Genomic DNA, 19,472 nt, shown 5'->3' on the forward strand with positions numbered 1-19,472 from the left:
ATGGGAGTGGTAGGGGGAACCGGCGAGAGAAGCGTGAGCGTGTGAGGCCTTAAGGTGAGAAAAGAAAAATGGCGAAGAGAGGCCGAGGCTGCGTCGTCTCGCGTTCGAAGGCGAGAGGGGACGACGCTTTCGCAGATTCCACGTGAGATACCTGCGGCATTCTTCGTTCTGCAGCAGGGCATTAAGCCGGATGCACATTCGTCGTGGACGACGCTCGGTGAATTCATTTCCAGGAAAAATATCTTCCGCCACGAAACGAATTTTACGGCAGATTTTGTTCGCGAACAGACCGCCGGAGAGCGGTTTCTTTCTTTCTCTCCCCTATACTATTTTTCTCCTTCTATCCTTGTTCCTCTTGATGCGTGAAACGGAGGACACGGAGACGCGTGATGTTTTTATTATTATTTTTCTTGTCGTTTTTCGAGGACCGCCTCGGAACCGAGCTACGGCAATAAAACATCTAATCCGACGATAAACCGCGCAGTGATTCTTCCCCGCGACGACGTTTACGCGTCTCTGACACGTTTCGTGCGCGCCGCTGATGCGCACCGAATCGAAGGTAATCCCTCGCGCGCTTGCATCTCTCGCGTCTGATTGGTTGACACTTGACTTCGGACCATGAGATGGTTAAGGAAAAGCTTGCGATTCGGGTCGCCTTTATTTCCTAATTTCTACATTTTCTAATTACTTTATTTGTATTACAGAAACAAAAAAATAAAAAAAAAAAAAAAATAGAAACGTGGAACATAGAAAAATTAAAAATCTTCACATTTTCAAAGATATGTATAGAAGAGGATATTTTAAGAAAATCATTACGTGATACAAGAAAGGATTGTAATACTCGCAAAGAATTTCCTATTTTACAAATAATTATCGAAGATGATTCACGAAGAATCGTGTCATTGTCAACAAGAATACTCGAGCTGATTACATCATACACGCATAGGAATTAATTTTGTAGCTCTCCATTATATCTTGAATGTTTTTCGGTAGCCACTTCGTTAAATAGACACATCGACTTCGACCCTGATACGATCCTCGAAATAAAGCTGTAAGGTGCAACTAATACTATAAAGATTTATATTCGTCATCTTTACATCTAATCTAATACACTGATGCATGCATTAAAACCAAAAAGTGCAACATTTAACCTAACCTATCAAAACTTTTATCACTATTTTCTATCTCTACTATTTTATTCGTGATTTACCGTAAAAATTGTTCATTTTAAAATCGAAAGACAACAAGAAAGATATGAAGAAAGTTTTTGCCAGTATCAGCGAAGAAATTTAATGTACGATGGAATAAAAATAGTGCGAATTGAGATTCCGATCGAGGTGCAGTCGAAGATCAAAACCACAGATAGCAAGGAGAAAAGACAGGCGATGCTGGAGTGCCAGTGGCGCACAAAAGGACACGAAATGATTTATTTCAATGCCCTATCGTGGCCGGCTGGAGCGTATCGCCCACGGTGGCGTTCGAGAGAGGATCATTTGCGCGGGACCACACGCCGAATGAAACAAGAAGAAGTTCAATTACTTCGTGGAATCATCGAAGATTCCTTTGCGGCGTTTTTAATCGAATTCTGGATTTGTCAAATTTTTAGAAATTAGAATATGAAAGAGCAATTAAAAAAGACAAGTGCATCAGTATTATAGGAAAAGTGATCATAAGGTTGATAAAACAGATAAATATGGAGACGGTACAAGACAAAAACGCGTGATAAAGATAGAAGAGATAAAAGAAATGATGAGAAAGAGATACAGAGGTAAAATGATAAAGAAAAAGGGAAAAGATGAGAGGATGATAAATGAGATCAAACTAAAGAAGGTGATTAAAAAATGATAAAATTCACAGCTACAGAATTGACGGAGCGTGGAAAAAAGATGAACAACGACAGACGAAAATGATGAAGATGGGAAGAGAAAAGAAACAGAAAACAAGATAGAAAAAAGATGGAAGAAGGAGAAAAATAGATAGATGTAAAAGGATCACCTGACCGACAACTATTCACAGCATACGGCTATGACAAATCTAATAGATTCCTTGGCGACTTCTGGTGGCCCACAAGAAGAACCACAAGATGCAACGAGAACAAGAAAAAGGAATGAACGTGTAAGAGAGAAGAGTATTTCTATTCAACGCTCGATGAACGGATGTAACTTTTCGTAGTTCGTAGACCCTTCTGCTGTCTGTTCTAACAATGATATCCCTTTTCGTAACCGGGTATGGACGAGGACCGAGAAATAAGGTTAAGTCCCGCCGATGCTCACCTATAACGCGCTGGAGACACACAATGCTCATTGTCAACTCGTCGTGGAATGTGGGGAGCGAGGTATGTATTGTCGGTGCACGCCAAATGTAGATGCCTCTTTTCGACTGGTAACAACATTCACGTTGAACACTATTTGATCCTTTCCGCTTTTGCCACTGTTATGGCTTATCTTTTTTTTATCGTGGATAGGTTATATCAATGCACACGTTTGAAAGCAAAAATGTTTGTGCGTATGGTAAACAAATTAATTTTGATAGATTTTTATAGATTTTATAGATTATAGGATCATGAATCATAGAAGTATTTTTATGGATTATATTTATTATAACTATGGATTATATTTACTAGTAGTAACTATACTACTGGACTTTGCAATTACTTTCCATTTTTGAAGAGTGTCATAAGAAGATTGAAACAAATGGAAAGAATTATTTTTACAAAATTTGGAATTGTTTAAGACAGTAAAATAATGATAATAGTAATAGTAAACTAGTTACCAAAATATCAAATTCATTAGGTTTGCCAAGTTAAAGGTATGTGTTGAAAGAGAAAGCTCTAAATATTCAATATTAAAGTAAATATCCAAAAGGGAGCATAATATTAATAGACAAAGTTTCATGACATCAATAACGGGTCTTCACAAAATGCACGAGGCGAAATTAATATGACATTAATACTCTTGCGCCTTTGCTGAAGGCTCAGTAGGCGAGCCAGATCGGCTACACCATCGATATTTTATTGGACACTGACTGAGAAGTATAAAACACCATTTAGATTCAATGGACTCTATGTACACGTGAAGCAATGCACGTTTATACATCGAATAAAATGTTTCTGTGAGATTAGCTATGTTACGAAAGCGATCAATTCCAAAGCCTGTTGCCTGTTCCTCCTTTCTAACCTATCCGCCAATGTAATTTCATAAGGAGTATGCTTTATGCATTTTTAAGCGATGTTACGAGTCTTTGAAAATTCCAAACACTATGAAAAGCGATACGCACGAATGGGAGAAAAGAAAATGAACCGGCCAGACCAAGGATACTGTTATACTACTGAACAAATAGAGCACTACTACTATTTCAATTATATTTCATTTACTATTGTAAAATACAAGAATTAATGGTTAGGAAAGTATTTTAGATGATGTTTAAAGCATGTTTTTAGTGGAAAGCTATTTAGAATTGGAGATTTATATGGCTGATAAATAGTAATTTCTATATTTTATAGGTTATGGTTTGGACCAAGTTTGAATATACATAAGTAGTTTCAATGACATAGGAAAGTCTCAACGATGATCAAATATCAAAGTTTATATATATTCTCTGGGGAAACAGACTCCTGAGAAGAGAAATGCCTATAACACCAATTAAGGATAACAGTTTACTTATAATTAATAATAATAAAAAATAATGGCTAAATGTAATACGTAAAATTAGTCCATGTAGAAAGTTTAATCTCAGCAGTTGGTATACATGCTTTGCTGCTTTCAATTGTTTCGTCATTTCGTTAATCACGTGGAAGTAAATATGGTTCGTGACAAGTTAAAAAATTCTTTTCTCTTTTACAAGTTTAAACTTGGATATAGAGCAGCAAATGTAGCAAAACGCATTTATAATGTATGTAGACAAGGTGCTGTTGCATCTCAACATCTGTTTCGTAAGTTTGAACGCATATACTCATTCAATTTCTCATTTTCGATGACAAATGGACTTTGTGAACTTGGCTCGTCATCTAACGATACATTTCCTTCTTTGAACCGTTTAAACCATTTTTGTGCTGTCTTCTCGCTAACAACACCTTCCCTACGTATACTACAAATGCATCTTGCTACATTTGCTGCTGTATATCCAAATCTAAACACGTAAAAGAAGAAAGAACGAATTTCTAACTGCTAGCTATCTATGTTTACTGCCACGCGACAACGACATGTCAAAACAATTGAAAACAGCAAAGCATGTATACCAACTACGAAGATTAAACTTTCCACTGAAACCAATTTCATACATTACATTGATCAATTACTGCACGAAATTCGATTTGTTGTTATTATTAACGAATAAACCCCACGACCTTTTTTCGATACTTAATAGAATTATAATAAAATGAATATAATGTTATATTTGCTAGCTATTTGGTATACTTACTGTATTCTATTTCTTTGAGATTCTAATTTAGAATTTAATTTTTTAGACTGAAGATTAAAAAGGAAACACCCAACAGATCTCACAAAGGACATAACCTAACATATAAACACTCACCACACTAAAGAAATAAATCAATCAAATTCGAAGATGGTATCCCACTGTGGGTAGCCATCCACATGTTATATTATTACACCACTAAGCTATAATATTTTACCAAATGTCCTACTGGACAAATTGTAAAATGTAAATAAATAAATAAATAAAAAAAAAAATTTTTTTAGACTCTCATACTTTATTTCTGGTTTAAATTCTACATTACTTAGAGCTTTAAACTAAGATGTAACAATACCTTAGAGATTACTGTGCTTTTAATTAATCAGTAGAGAAAATGTAAGATGCTATCTATAATTCCAACTGTAATTACATCAGTTGCCACTGTTAATTAATCCTTTAATTTGAAACGTGACTATAGCTTAAATGCTCCTATGCCCTAATCTTTGTTTAATCGTGGCAAAAAAAACATAGGATATAGACGTAGTTGCAGTAATTGTTATTAAAGTTTGATGCTTTAATTTAAGATCATATATCTTAGAAAACATTTTTGTCTTTGGTCTAAATTCTATAGGAAAACATAGTGTCATAGATGACTTATAGATAATTTCATAAATTGCTATTGATATTTAGTAGTTCAATTTATATATAAGAGCTGTAGTATGAAGATTCCACTATATCTGAAAGATCTTTCACAGGGGAAAAAATAGCGCTAGTAAAATTATTTCATCGACCATAAATATTTATCTGAATCCGGGCCAACAGCAACATACACGATTTCGTGCATCGCTGTCGCAGATCGTAGATCAAGCGGCCGAGATATGGCGAATTGATCGTGCACGTCGTCTACGGACAATAATAAACGTCGGTTTAGCAATATTTGTCTGTCGACGCGCGTTCCTCTAAGTGCCGCCTTTTTCTCAAAATTCTCTTCTCGATCTCGTCCACGACCTCTTTTCAAAAATATAAATTTTAATTGACGCACGACAAAATGAACGACATTGAAATCGGACAGTAACTAAAATTTCGTTCAAGTAAATGGACTTCCATATAAACGAAGTTCTATTGCATTCATCAAACTCATAAAACTGTCAAAATTTTATTAGAAATTTTCAAGCCTTTATATAGGACTAAACCTATATGACTACGCATAACAATGTGTTTCAAACAAATAATAATAACTAGACTGCGGATGTTTACACAGATTTATATTTTTGTTAAGAGAATGAAAGAAATAACCTATAATAATTGACTCCTATATAACGATTATTACACTTCGGATATTTAGTCTTACGCGTTATGTACGCATCTTGCGCATTTTAGCATGTTTAAATTTCCCATAAATGCGTAAACATCCATAGTTTAGTAATACAATTTCATCGCGTCTATTCTATTAACAATTTCATCCATTTACACTTACCCCAAAGTAGCAGGCACCATCTGCAGGAAGACCTAGCAACAAAACATCACCAGCGCCATTTAGATCCCACGACGCGCCATAATTTCCTTTTCACCACTTCTATCTTCATCTCACATCAATTCTCTTCCATCCAAGAGACCGTATAATGGAACGCGTTAAATCGAGCGAATCACGAGCTCGCCGTATACAAAAGGCGAGCCGGGGTACCGGGTGATTAATTTCGTCCGACAATTAACAAGTCCCCCGAGAAACGGGCACGCGCGTGAAAAGGCCGAGGGAAGCGGGTGGAGACCGGAGCCAGAATTCAACCCTCGAAACGAAGCTTCGAGGAGGCCATTTTTTTGAATGGGAATCGAAACGAGGCCGGCCACCCTACCGATTGTAGTCGTCGTGAAGGAAACGGGGCAGAGAAGGGTACAAAAGGAGCGAAATCTTTCGGGTCTGTACGTCTGCAGGACGAACGGTTTCGCGCAGCACCATTAATCTCCGAGACAATAGTCGCTTCTACGAAAAACTGAACTGCGGGCCCCGTAGGTTCGATGAATAAAGTTACCATTACTAAGGTAATGTAAGAAAGTAAACGACGGTAGTTTTACCTGGACCAAGCTTTTGATGGTTACTTTTGGGTAGCTATGGAATGAAGATAATCCAGATGCCGAATGCGGAAGCACGTTTAGTACGTTCAATGCTACGATGGGTGTTCTTTGTTGATTCAGTATTCAGTAAGTAATGCTGTTAAATGGTTATACGTATTTCAATTTTTAATAGAGTGCCTTAAGGAAGATAAGTAACCTAACGGATACTGTGTTGAGATAAGTATTATTGTTTAAACAAAAAATAACATTGGCCAATAAAGAATGTAGGTTGGACAATAGCATTTTAGTAGAACCGAATGTGTTAATGTGAAGTATAAATAGTAGAACTTTTTTGTATTTGATATATTGTATATTTGTAACACATTTCCTTCTTTTAAGTCTTATCTACAGACTATGAGAGGGCTCTGAGATTTCATTTCATTACCATAATCCAGAAAAAGCTTTCATAAGAACCTCTACTATATGTAAACTGATGGAGAAAAAGAAAGAAAAGAGAGAGAGAGAGAGAGAGAATCGAAACGGTCGTCCTGCGACTGCAATGCAATTTAAATGAACCTGCGTTCAGGCGTGGACAGCATGAGGGAACACGAGTGTATACGCGATTTTACAGCGCGCCACGAGGTGTAAATAATGTCCAGCCGCCCGGTACCGAGAGGCTCGGTAGAGACCTCGTGATCCGAAACGGTTTACGACCTTCCGGCGCCTCGGTCGAGACACCTGCCCGCACGCCTCTGCCCAACCACAACGCGATACACGCTGGCGATTCTTGAAAATACCTCCTCCCCCTCCCCTGAACGTTCGTTCATTCAGGTAAACAGTATGGTCGGTGAATGCCGACGGTGAATGTTCCATCATCGGTCCTTTATCGCAATGCGTCGTGGAATCTGGAATTTTTCAGACGATAACATGCTTATGCATTTTGTACTGGATGAATGAGTGTTGGTAATAAGAATGAAAATTAAATGAGTTTCAAGGATCTAAGGTTAAAGAGTGCGCGTCTGTGAATGAAGGGTGTATTAACTTTAATGTATATAGCCAGGTGTCCATTAATATGTTTCTTTTACCAAGTTTTTTATTTTCTAGAGAAAATATAAAATAATTTCGAATCCTCATCTTTTGGTTATTAACATGAAACGATCGAAGTTCATGCAAAAGTTTCCACTATTAAAACTTCAAACTTATCAAATAACTAGCACTTTGAATAATGTTTAAATGAATTAATCATTGACTGACGCAATCCTTTAATGTTACATTAACGGTAGCGCTATTTGGTTAATAGTTCTTTAAACTGTGAGACCGAAAATGAAATGAAAACTGCAAAATACACATATGCACCTTCTGCAGACGTACATATATCGTTCTTCGTGTACAGAAATATATTAAATAGTAATGTTTTGAAAAGAACATAAACACGTGTAGGTAACCGCGCCGCGATTGACATTCCTCTCACAGCGCCGTCTGAATGATTTATCGGCGGAATTCGCGCGCACTTCTCGAAAATACAGACGCAAAGGGACCGCGATCGGGCGCAGTCGCTCTGCGTGTTTCTGTTTTGACCGAGAGCGGCTGCATCCGCTCCACTGCAATAAGTCGTCGGTGCGCCTTGGATCCAAGCCAGTTACGCAAATTTCTGAAATCGAACCCGGCCCCAGACGGACAAAGGGCCCTCTACCAGTGAATTTAAACAAACAGGAAACGACAACTCCGATTGTTTGCTTTAGCGTGACGTAATTACCAAATAATAGACGTTAAATTGCCTTCGTGGATTAATAAGTGAGGTTAGGATAAATGATGGTTTGACAATGGTTCATTGCATATGATAGATGTCTATAATGACCACTTAAAAGATACAAGCATACTTTTGAATAAATATTATGCTTTCCTTAAAGTTTAATTCTATAGGAAGTTTCTTAAACGATAGTTGATGCATTATGCAGTAGATCACAATGTATGTCTACCATGGTTCAATAGAAAATATTTTTCTGTGATTTTATGAATAATAGTTGAATAACTAACTACTGATTGATAAACTGTAGATGTTTATCAAAAGTAATTAGTTATTATTGAAAGTAAGTGATTGAAGATTTGTTTCAGCATCTAATATAATATATTCTTGCAAATTATGTATATGCATTTCATATATTTTTGTACATTCATGTTTCCCATAAATATTTGCAGTCTATTGAATAATATTGGCAATTTACTTTTCTGTAGTTGCGTAGTTTGTGTTAATTAAAAGAAATGTTTTATCATGTAAAAATAAATTTTTTTCGTTTCCTTTACTATTTAAGAATCTAACCTGTTGATTTGTCGGACGACACGATGAACGTTATCCGACAACGGAACAACGACACGATGAGAAGATTGGAACACGCTTGAATCCGATTAAATACGTTCCCCGCGTAAAACCAATCGACCATTAACCCTGTCGATCTCATTTTATACGCTGTCATGAACCCAGGGCGACGCGACGCGACGATAGGACAACAAACAAGTGGATCAGCTGTCGCTTATTATGTATTCCTGCAGCTCATCAGGATCGACCGATTTCGAGACCAAAATGATTTATTATTGTTCATGGCCGATCTATTCACAGCCTCGCGAATCTTTAGTCACAACGGAACGAGGGCGGCGCCACGATCACTTATATGTATTTCGGGGATATCTCGCGATCGTAATAACCGTAAGGCAAACTTCAATCTCTTCCAAGGACTCGTAATGATAAATCTGCGTGTTGGATATTCCGAAAATTCCCTACCAAAAAAATAATCTACGCGTAAAAATATAACGAAGAGAAGTCATCTCGATCCAAAATGTGGTTAGCTCTTCGAACGAATCGATCGAACATTATGGTTAATCGATATGGATAAACAATAAATCAATCCAGAAAGTCTGCATTCAAAAGCCTCATCTCCACTGAAGTAACGTCGAGTAATTTTTTGTTACAGTTCAGCTGTTCTTTTGAAAAAGTCGCCGTGTGTTGCTTCAGTGTGGATAAAATAATTCTGTAAGTTACTGTTTGTTGAAAATATTGTGGAATATATAGCAACTAAAGGCGACAAGAAATTCCTTGATGTTGCTTTAGTGGAAACGAGGTTTACAAATCATATAAAGCAAAATAAGAAAAGGTTCAATGCATATGTAAAGTATAGATCTTGAATAGGAAAAAAGTCCTCTCGGCGATAGTGTTGTTTTATTTACGACGTTCAGGCAAATTAATTACTGATAAGTGATCGGAATAAAAACAGTTGAGCGCTGTCAGCAATGAGGTCAATTAATTACGACGCCCAAGAGGAAAAATTTAAATGAACACAGACCTGACGTCGTGTCTCGTTGTCCCTGTTTCTTCTTTCTTTTTCTCATCTTCCTTCTGATCGATAGTAAACACTAGGTTTTGTCGCCGTCGCGCTAAATAACTACACGAGTCACGGCTTTCGTCACCATGTAAGCCGACAACCTAACCAAAACATACGACCAGGCACCGAACAATTTTTACACGTTTACGAGGTTATGTACACTTCTCGCGTAACCCCACATACTTTCGGTTAACGATTTTTTCGTATCTCGTTTGATCACGCGGGTATCAAGTAATAACAGTGAAAACGTAAACAACGACGCAATTTAGTCCACCGTAATTGTATTGCGATCATGGTAACACCGTCAAACAACATTACCATAAACATCGATGGGAAAGCAGCGCGTGCGCCGACGTTCGTTGTCCTTGTCCCCTTCCGTACGACTTAATTAAAGGACTCGAATATGCGTAACTGGCGTCTCCGTGTGTCGCAATGATAACCTTTCGTTCGAAAATCGATGGCTAATAATGTTCGTTTATCGTTCTCAAACCGAGAATAAACGATCTCGGAGCTACGTAAAGTCGTGCGTCATAACATCAACCATAACCTCGTTCTTAGACGCGGCTCGAAGATTTTGGCGCACACTGGACCGGGCATTACCATATAGGCTTCCCAGGGGGCGTCGCTGCGGAATCTGTGTCATGTCGCGTAAACATACTACAATAATAATACACTATAAATACGCTGCACTCACTAAGAGAGAGAGAAAGAGAGAGAGAGAGAGAGAGAGAGAGAGAGGAACAAAAAGCGAAATACTCACCGTGGGATAGAGAAAAAGAACATGCATGCAGGCGCCGGCGCCGCCGGACGAGTACATTACACGCGCCAAGGAAGTATTATCCATCCCACGTATCCGACGTACTAGTATCTTCCCTCTTTTTCCTACTCGTTTCCCAACTAATCTTGCCACCTTCATTCCTCTTCCTACGTTTTCCACTCTCCCGCTTCATTTGATTCTTTCAAACACACATTCCCCGTCTCTCTCACGCTATAGCTCTCTACTATCGTCATTGTGCTTTTTTTTCTTTCTTTCTCTTCCAACAACTCTTGTCTTCCTTCCTTGTTTCGCTCGCCAATCTCACCGTATCCTCCTAGTGTTTTTTTCATTTGTTGTTTGTTCGTCTTTCTCTCTTTCTCATTCGCTAGTGAATATTTATTTGTCTTACTTCCTCTTGCTCCAGGGGCGACTTACTCTCACGTTCCTCACCAAACTAACCGGATCATGGGCGCCGTCCGTTGTAACTGGCTCGGTTGAACGACCAACCGGCTCAATCTCATCTTTCTGTTTCCCCGCCCTTCTTATTTGTCCCGCAACACCCATGCCACAGGGCGACGCTCGTTAGACGTGAAATCGATCTTAATTTTACGTGGAGTCGTGAACGGCCGGCGCGAAACCGAGCCCTGCATCGCGTCGTGGCATGTCCACTTGTCACGGGTGTCTCGGCGTCGTTCGATTTAGAGATATAGTGTTAAGGCTCGTTTTTAAGAGGAGCTCAACGCGACGGGATGAAAAAGGAGACGCGATATTTATGACAGCCGCGACTCTTTTCCTTTTCTTTGCATCCATCGTCTCCCCTCCTACAACTTTCTTGCGGGGAGATCGCGTTACGTATAAATCATCGACGGAAGTAAGATATAGTGGCCGTTCGTTAAAATTTCGTTTTTGATAAACTAGTTTCCGGACAGGTCTGCCTTCACGAATTGTGAGTTTCCTTTATTCCGTTAGTTTTCTTTAACTTTTTGCAGGATTAGTGTCTAAACTCGGCAGAGAAATCTATCGTTGTAATAGATCACTCGAGAAGGGGAGAGAAAAGAAATTTCGAAGATATTTATAAGTATGTACACGTATAGTGTGTGTTTGAGAAATGAGCAGGTATGGCACATAGTGGGGGTGTTCAAGAGCAACTATCTGATTTCGATCAAACTATAATTATTGCTTTATTCAACTATATATTTTCCTGTTGTATACAATAAAATTGATATATTACAATTAACAATATTTTTTACATAATACGATAATCCCAAAATATTTCAATGATACGAACCTTTTTCTTTCTAATCTAACCTTGGGGTCTATCATTATGTGATCATACATGTATATCATTGATATTACCATTAATCATACTCGAGGCAGCAAATTCTACTAGTAATTTCTATTGCGAACTACAACTACCTGTTTAGTTTATTGCGTCTCATGCTAGGCTCGCGTTTTTTCAGCCGAGCTGTCACTTCGTGTCTAGAATTTATCAAACTAATCCGATAAAACGATAGAAATCGAGAGCAACCAGGGCAAATTAGAACGCTGTCTCGGGCGTGCAGACATTAACTAATCTTAAGGCACTCTTTTACTAATTCATATACACATAATACGAGGTTTCTTAAAATATATTCTTATTTTTATTTTTATTTTATTTATATTTTATTTTTTCATGATAAAATCGCATTTCTCTATAGTCATAACCATCACATTGTTAGTAACGCAAGTATGAAGCAAATATAGCAGCGAAAGGAAAAGAAAGCTCACAGTCCATCACAAACATCAGGCAGTCATAAGTCATAATTGACCAGCTTTCACCAACGTTCCACTCGAACAATTAATTAATCATACCTCTATATGTTTTCACATCACGATTGAAAACTTGTAATTGCTCATAACATGATTAGAGTAGAGAGTGTAGAGAGTCGAGTATGGAATCAGAATTCCTTGTCTATACATCTATTTATGTATAGCCCAGAAAAGAGTGTAACTTTTTAAGATGAAACATAAAAATTAATGTCGCGTGGTGAGAAGAACTTAGAAGTCGATGGCGATTACATAAATAAATAACATAAAAGTTATAAAAAAGAAGTAGAACAGTAATTTCTTCTAAAACATCTATTATATTATTCTTATAGTACAAGAACCACATGAACATTATGGGATCAGCTAATTCAATGTATCATCTAATGGTCGTAGGAATAATGTTAACACTTTAATTGAAATTAAAAAGTAGCAAGCTAGTTTCTAATAAAAGAGCATCTAACTATCTTTCGAAATATTATAATCAGGCATTATGAAAGAGAACTTCAGTCATGCGAAAGAAGTATATAAGAAAACATTAAATTAAAAACTTTCTTGCTCTTCTGACGTCAGACACTGTCAACGACTTCTCCACTATGCCTCCAGTACATAAACATGAAATACACGTATGTAAATAAAGCGTTTTTAATACATATGCATAATCGTTCTATGTAAACACCCTGCGATCTCCAGCTCTACGTATACAAGGCAGAAATATTCGCCCTTCTGCATCCGCAAATATACGTTCGCGTGGATCTATTAGTTCACGGCTCTGGCCGCGCATATGCATTCGCGTATTCACGTATGCTTCGTGTGATTTTCGCACGCGGTCTGTCGTACAGTAACGCTAGAACACTTTGAACTCCTAGTTCCGTCGCAGATCTTCTCAGAATTAGATCGATATATCCTTCGGACATAAACGATCGAACGATGTTCAAACGAATTCTACAGGGAGACTTAACCTAAAATCACTGAACGATCGATGGTTTCCGCGGAAAGTAAACTATGAAGAAAATTAATGGGGGTAGTTGGTATCACTGATAACAAAGTACAGTTATAGTTAATTCTAAGAATGTAAACCTGTCAATATTTTTATCTAATATCTACAATTACATTGTAATAAATGGAGAATTGCTTTAGAAAGTTTTTAAATATAAAAAGTGGATTCTTCGATAAAAAATATTTTTGTTTGGTTGTTAATTAATAAATAATAAACACAAAAAATAATGCAAGTTTACAACAAAGTTTGCTAAGTCTATCTAGGTGGCGCCACGTACAAGCCCACGCATATGGAATGATCTTTCGATACCGATTTACTCGAAAACGAAGCTTTCTATAAAATAGTACTACTCTACATCTTCGACTTATTTTTTTTATATAGTATAACCTCTCACTTCTCCATGATTCCCTCTAACACGTACAAATAAGGAAATGTAAATAAACTCTCTAAAAGAGCAATCCTTTAGCGATTAATCTAATAAGTAGCGAAATAAAATTGACGATCGCAAATTCATTTCAGATGCAATTGCATCACCGAATTTCCACGTGAACTTATAAATAGAACATGCGTATAGTGACCCGTTTTAAAAGGAACTGGCCAACAACGAAACGGGCGTAAGTTACGAGTTCGCGAAACGTCGTCTAAAATCGTCGTTATTGCAGTTGACTGTACGCACACGAGGTATTATTCGTCCCACACAAGCCCGGTCGTTACCGCGCCAATCCTTCCTCGCTGTTTTTGAGCCCGGATACGTTTCAGCTCTTGCTTGTGCACGTGTTTATGTAAATGTTCCCGCGTACACATCGAGTGACTTATACCTATAAGCGCATCGAAACGTTATTCACATTGCACGAACATTAAGCCCGTCGACGCTACGAAAAGTCGGAAGTTTTTGTGAACGAAAGTTATCCCTCGAAGGATCCAGTAGGGGCTCTTTGTGAGAGAGCGGGGCGCACGTGCGAGATCGATGGTTCGTAACTCTACCAACACGTACTAAAGGAATGTTGGAAGACCGCCGAGTTCGTCGTAAAGTACACAATCGAAATTGACTGGCAATATTTCAGGGACTGTCGACAAGGATTTCGCGAAGCTTCCTTCCCAAGTACTTTATCCAGTGTTTCATCTGCCTTCCAGATTCTTGTTACGGGACTAGGGACTACCGATACTCTTTCAGATTCCTCAATGAAATGCGGGATGTTTCGAGAAAACATACTTGATCGATGAGTTATTAACTATAAACTGGAATAAGAATGCTTATATATGTGTAATACAAATATGATAGTAAATTCCTCTAACTTCATATATATTTTTTAAAAGCTAGAAGTTGTTAGATAGTGTAAAAAAATGAGGTTAGGTCATACCAACATGAAATTGATCATTGCTTGATTGTAATGAACAAAAATATTTATAATAATTCCATTATGATGCAAATGGACTTAATTTTAAAGAAGCAATCTCAATAATCGTCATCCAATAATACAAACGCACTTTCTAGAGACGATCACAGCACAACAGCAGAATTTATTCCCTCATCCAAATTCAGCACGTCCGAATAGATAGCCCATATCAGTAAATTTGGGTGAGCAACGTGAATTACGGGACTGTAAAATGAATTTAAGCGTGGTACGTGTGGCAAGCACATGTCGATAAATCACTACGCCTAAGTTCGATCGTGACGCGCGCGAAATTGATACCGAACTCGTAAACCTATTTCCGCTTTTTGCGCTTTTTCCATGAAAATACTTCGCTCGTAAACCGCGCGATTATAAATAGTTTACTATTTCAATGGCAATAATTAACGATCAACCAAAGTACGATGGAAAGAGCGATTTTCATCGAACGATCAACGCCGTGAAAATGTCAAAGGCAACATGCAGCAGAGAAATATTTATTTCTCTGACGATCACCTCATTAATCGGATTTGCATGAGTAGCAATCAGGCGTCAATTAATAGCTGAATTATGCGGCATTCCTGCACGCCGTTAGAATTTACCTATATTATACACCGATCTCGCGTTATCCACCACCGATACAAGCCTTATAGTCTTTATGTAGCACGCCACCCACACGCGTGGTCATTATCGGCGCGCGAACGCGACGCGATCCAACATTTTACGGTGCATACACGTCGACAGATGGGAATGTTGGCGCCATTCTCGCGGCATTATGCCTGCACACGTACAGTGGCTCAGGAAAGTATTCCAACAGTTATAGAATCTTTTTATACATATATAATGTACTATACAAAATATCGTGAAATTTGTTTAGGACTAACGTGACTATGAATCTCGTGATTATATTGGTCAAGTCTGAACCGAATCTGAAAATGAATACATATAAAAGTTACAAAATACTTACGAGCATACACGAACAAAAGTTAACAAAGTATTTGAACAGTAAATTATTGATTGATTGACTAGTAAATCATAATACTTAGTAAGAACATTTGTAGCATATTTCTTTTTTACAAATTGAAATAGAATTTTACAAGATAAGTTAGTCGATATTTTTGTTCATTACTGTACATTCCTACATACCATGGCTGATAATGGCGAAGTAAAATTTCTAAAATCTTGTCTGCAATTTGACAACCATACGTAATCGCAATCTCCATTACGATCTCGTCGTGAAAGTCTATGGTGCATTAGATATCATTGTATTTTTTCTTAAAAGAGACGGGTTCTAGTAGAAAGTAAACATTCTGTATGAAATTTTGGCATCATTATAATAAACTTTGAGAAAATATTCAGAAGTATGAAGTTTGCAATGGACAATTATTACTTTACATTTGGTACCAATATCTGTAATAAAATACTTTTTAAAATACTTAAGATCATATATTCAATTAATCAATTCTAATAAAAATATTTTTTTACCGAAGTAATGTATTATTTATCATAAAGATTTTATTCTACAAAATTATTCGAAGAAAGATTCATTTGACAAACTCCCACCAAGTACAAAACTCGAAAAACCATCCCCTTTGGAATCTTGCCTGGCGGCGCAACAACAATCTAGCCACGACTTGGAATAATATTTTGCCAATGTCCGAGGAAATTGATAACCTGGTGCCTCATCGAAGGAAAAACACAGACGGCCGTGTAAACTCAAACAGTTTATCGTACGGTGGATAGAGGGCCCGTGAGTTTTCAGGAGCCACATTTTTGGCAACGTCATGAAAGCGAGGAGAAGATGGCGCGTTGATCGTGAATGCGTTTCAACCGCGCGCCACAAGGAAAAAGTCTTGCCAAGCATATCTTGACAATGAAATGCATTACGCTCGAAGTTTTTATGCTCAAAGGTCGACTAAATTTCAACACGATCTAAATATAAGACGCCATCAACAACAACGATCGCACGCGCCGATAGACTTTTACATTCGATGCTAGTAAATCTGGTTTTCATCGTTTCCCCTTAGACTCAATACACACGAGCAATTCAACACCGCAGCATTTGAAAATTATAGGAGAAAAACATGATAAGTATAAGTATAGAAGTAAGAATTTTTACATAATTGAAAATCGAAACAACCTCTGAGGATCAAAGATCTTTCAAAAGTAGTTAATACTAGAAGGAATGAAGAAACAGTTAAGCTCCAAAACCAAATATGCATATTGACAATTTTGATAATATGGGATTTCCCTATAAAAAATTGTAAATGTGATTTATCATATTCTTTCCCCGTAGTTTGTATATACTGAGACGTTTCGTGCTATACTCTCTTTAAATTTCATGTTAAAATATTTGAGAATTGTTTCGCGGTAATATCACAAAGTGTCAAGCGACGCGCGCCGTAGCTCACGTTTCTATTAACACCTATGGCATGATGTTTTATCATGCTCTACACAAACCTATGAGTAACGTGGAAAAAACGTTTAGTTATTTAAAATTAGCATATACCCGATGGAATCTCAATTTCTGCTCGTAAAGAAAAATTTACTGAAGAAAGAGAAATTGATTAAAAAGATTCATATCCTGTCCTACATCTCTGATGCATTACGCGTACGTACACGTGATAACCTCGAAGTTGTAACGATAGCGTTGAACGTACGTACATAGTGAACAATTACCATTTACCGAAGGATTTTCGCTTACCTTGCTGTCCGTAATCGACGAACTTTTCACTTGCTATTTGTTATTCGGCGATCAACGATATATGTGGTGATTGTTGATATACGTGAAGAAGTGAGTGCGCGCGCGCGCGCGCGCGATCCGAAAGGCCGCGATGACGAGTTACGAACGCTTGGTTATTGCCGACGAGAAGCCTGGCGCCGTCTGCGAGTCGTATGTATCACAAACAGCTTCGTCTGACATTCAATACTCGTGATCGTTACTCTGCAGGTTGTTAATAATTCTAAAAATATAAAGGAACACCGGCTTCACGCTATTTCACAAATCATATCTACGTCTACATTCCAAGCGTAGTGCACGGTTACCATAAACGTAAAAGATAGGAAGTTACATACATAATAGATACTAAGATCAGTGACCCCAATTTGATCGATAACGCCATCTTTTTTTCCTAATCGTAGTTTCTGATCAAATAAAAACCAAAAGGCATACTGGAATGATTGTCGCCATATATCGATTTAAGTGTGGTATTGGTTGATCATGATGTTGATGATGAATTTTATAGTATAATTTTCTTTCATTTTTACTCGTAGGATATGCTGGCATCGTCGGAAAAGGTAGAGACATCCTGTATGTTAATTAATCACCATTTTAATTTTAAAACGAAGTTAAAGAATAGTATTATATTATACTTTTATCGTGTAAAAATAATTTATGTAGGATTTTTAAGCTTTGTTTTCTTTCAGTATCTTTATATGAAATTTGAATAAATTTTCCTGCAGAAGATCTACTTTCCACTAACTTTCACCTTGTATCGTTGATATAAACGTTTCATAAAAATATTCAATTGCCATTGTAGATCGTGAATTCTAACCAATATGGATATACATTCGATTACACGTATTTCCTGTTCACTCTGAACATATCATCTATCTAAAGATCATTCCTTGAGTATATCGATATCACTTACATATATTATCTGTTCTTAAAACGTATCAATGGAAGGCGAAAAACTGATTCAATAAATTCGTATAAACGTTGTAATTGTAAGTGAGATGCTTTATTATCATATGAGTTTCAACTAAGAAACTTGATATATAAGTAAAAATAAGTGAATTTCGAACTTTAAAATGATTCATGAAAATTGAATTTTCCTTCAAGGTTGAAATGGTTTTATTTTCGTTTATTTACCAAACAAAGACTTAATGAAACCGGATTCACTCACACTCGTGCACATAATGTACATTTGAAGCTAAAAATGACAATGCACCGTATTGAGTACTTACTCATACACCGAAGATTACGCGCGCGAGAATGTCATGACACTAAGGTCATGCATATAGGAGCGATGTCATGAATGCAACTTATAAGTATTTAACCCATTTATCGTTGTTACGATGATAACACACATATATATTTATATATATAATACGTAAGTTTTTTAAATATTGGTTTTTAATTAATCTGGTCGGTAACTAAAATAACGTATCGTGATAGAATGTCAAGCAAATTAATACACGCTAAAATAAGTAAAAAAACAAAGAAACATTCATCTGTTTACAGTGCTATAGAGTTCTATGCATACATTCATAATTAATGAATTAAACACAAAATACGCAGCGGTCTAGTGTATAATTTCTTCTACGGTTGTTTGTGTTTTTTTTCAATTACATTATTTCTGTATTAATGAAGATGAATGAACGTACTGAAAAAAACAATGATTTATGATGAAAGCATATCTTATTGCATAATGAGTCGATCGTCTGTATCGGTAAAAAATCGGTATGATACATTTTAAATATTACGTCCTTTATTTTTGTTCTGACAGAGTTGGAGCTGATACTCGTTATCAGGCATGGACCTATCCTCATTAAAATTCCTTTTATCTTTAGTCGTTAAATATACACACGTTATTAAAGGTCGAAAAAATTTGCCATACGTAAGTATACTACTATATACTAAAAAAATATAATTTTTTTTTTGAAAAAAAATTAAAATA

At 37.0% G+C, this 19,472-nt stretch overlaps 1 protein-coding gene across 5 annotated transcripts in view; it reads right to left on the reverse strand.

Moving 5' to 3' along the window:
* The window catches only part of LOC100742560 (dorsal-ventral patterning protein Sog), a 101,394-nt gene extending 83,446 nt beyond the window's left edge, over nucleotides 1-17,948 (reverse strand). Inside the window, exons 1-2 of one of the 5 annotated variants that reach the window (XM_012388799.3) lie at nucleotides 17,498-17,948; nucleotides 5,891-7,370 (exon numbers count right to left, since the gene is read on the reverse strand). The gene's annotated coding sequence lies outside the window, so the exon portion shown is untranslated. Of the gene's footprint in view, nucleotides 1-5,890; nucleotides 7,371-9,803; nucleotides 10,420-10,602; nucleotides 11,379-13,081; nucleotides 13,496-17,497 lie in introns of those variants that run through there. The other 4 variants (XM_024369575.2, XM_012388801.3, XM_012388798.3 and 1 more) reach the window with 4 other exon arrangements.
* Nucleotides 17,949-19,472: the final 1,524 nt, after the last annotated feature.

The sequence above is a fragment of the Bombus impatiens genome, unplaced genomic scaffold (genome assembly GCF_000188095.3).
Source record: "Bombus impatiens unplaced genomic scaffold, BIMP_2.2 scf_0582, whole genome shotgun sequence".
Taxonomy (NCBI): domain Eukaryota; kingdom Metazoa; phylum Arthropoda; class Insecta; order Hymenoptera; family Apidae; genus Bombus; species Bombus impatiens.